We start from the raw sequence: 2,500 nt of genomic DNA, 5'->3' as shown, positions 1-2,500 counted from the left end.
TTTCTTTCTTTCTTTTTTTAAGCGTCTGTTTTTTTTATATTTCCTAATCCCGCTGGAATTATTTTATTTCCTGCTTATCTTGTTGATATTCAGTGTATTGTAAACTTGTTCTCACTTAACAAGAATGTAAAAAAAAAATAATAATAATAATTTCATTTTTTTCTGATCTTATCATTGTTGATGATGATTCTGGCAATGGCGATGGTGATGATAATAATGACGATGATGGATAATGGTGATAGTGATGACAATGAGGGTGATGATATTGATAATGACGATGATGGATGATGGTGACGGTGATGATGACAATGATAGTGACGATATTGGTAATGATGGTGATGATGAAGATGGATGATGATTGTGATGATGATGATGATAGTGATGAAAATTGTATTGAAATTGGTATTATTATATGGAGTATCTCTCTGACGCTTTGCTTGTTTAGCGCACATGGAAGTGTTGCAACCCGCTGCCCAGAAACACTTAAACACTTATTTGGGGAGAAATTGTGATGTTAAACAGGCATCTGTGGAGCTGAGTCTCGTTAAATATTTGGAAATTAAATTTGTTAATTTGAGTTTTTATTGCATATGAACTTTGCTGAATTTATCCGGCAGAGATCAAGCTGTCACAGGGCAGTAATTTCTTAGTTTGCATTGACTATATTTTATGAGGAAATAATTGTATATTAATTAGGATGTCAAGAGGTAAATAATGATTACTTCAGTCGTGTTGGATTTGACTTATACATTTTATATACTGAGTACATGATTAGGAACTTATGCGTGTCACCAGTAAATCATGTGGAGTCAGTGTTATGTAGTATATGTATATATAACACTAAAAAATCGCGAAAATCCGATCAAAAATAACGATTTTGGAAAAAAAAACGTGGACGCCCCCCTTAATTCACTCGAGTATTGATTTTGTGAAATATGTTATATTTCTTTGGATACATAACATGGCATTCATTAGCTTTATTTTATTTGGTTATTCTCGGATATTAATTGTTATTGCATGTCTTGGAATTCAATATTTGTTTTGTTAGGATTTGATAGGTTTAGTTATTATTGCTATATTAAGATAAATCACATTATTTGATATTGTTCTTGATAATTTGTCTGATTTCATGTACATCCATATTAAAAAGAGGTATATTTATGCTTTTTTTTCTTTCTTTCGTTCTTTATTATTATTATTATTATTATTATTATTATTATTATTATTATTATTATTATTATTATTATTATTATTATTATTATTATTATTATTATTATCATTATTGTTTTATTAGCATTAGCATTAGCATTGTCATTGTCATTATCATTATCTTTATCATTATCATTAACATTTATTAGTATTAGTATTAGTATTATCATGAGTATTATCATTATTATTATTATTATTATTATTATTATTATTATTATTATTATTATCATTATTATCATTATTATCATTGCTATTCTAAGGCATGACATTTTTATAAAAACTTTATTCCAATAATGATGATTATAATGATAATGATGATGATGTGATACTACTACTAGCAATAATGATACTATCACTTCTATAGACATAAGTACCAATGGTGATAATAATATCAGTAATGAAAATGATGATAATGATGAAGACAATGATGATAATAATGATAATGACAATAGTAATGATAACGACAAAGATTGAAAATAATTGTAATGAAAAATTGATAATTGTATAATAGTGATATAATAATAACAATAATTGCAATGATAATATAGCTATGATAATAATGATTATGATGATAATGATTATACCAATAACAGTAATAATGATAATAAAGATGATAATGACCATCATAATCTTAATAACAATTAAACATTAGGATAATAACAATAATGATAAAAAAGGATGATAAACACAATAATAATGATAATAGTCCTCTTATTAGCAGGACTAATGGTTATCATGAAAAAGGACAATAAAAATGGTAATAATCACAGTAATGGTTAAGATTATGATAATATCGTTAATGATGGTGATACAATGAGAGTGTTAATGATAATAATCATAATGAAAAAATCAGCAATTCTACCATTGTTACTACTATCACTAAAGATGGTAACATCATTATTTTTCTATTATCATTATTATCAATGACATCACCACATCATTATTTTTACATGCATTATCATTATGCTTTTCATCACTGTTGACATTGATTAACGGAATTAAGGAAAATTACGAGTGAAAGAGAACATGACTAAATGAACGGAAGAGAAGAAAAAAAAACAAAGAGAACAAAAAAGTGAGTGGTAGAGAGAGAGAGAGAGAGAGAGAGAGAGAGAGAGAGAGAGAGAGAGAGAGAGAGAGAGAGAGAGAGAGAGAGAGGGAGAGGGAGAGAGAGAGAGAGAGAGAGAGAGAAGAGAGGAAGAGAGAAAGAAAGAGAGAGAGAGAAGGAGAGACAGAGAGAGACATCAAGAGAAAAAGAAAGAGAGAGAGAGAGGAGAGAGACACGAGGAGA

Source organism: Penaeus vannamei, chromosome 33, assembly GCF_042767895.1.
Source record: "Penaeus vannamei isolate JL-2024 chromosome 33, ASM4276789v1, whole genome shotgun sequence".
NCBI lineage: Eukaryota > Metazoa > Arthropoda > Malacostraca > Decapoda > Penaeidae > Penaeus > Penaeus vannamei.
The sequence above is the reverse complement of the archived record's forward strand: the minus strand, read 5'-3'. Positions refer to the sequence as shown.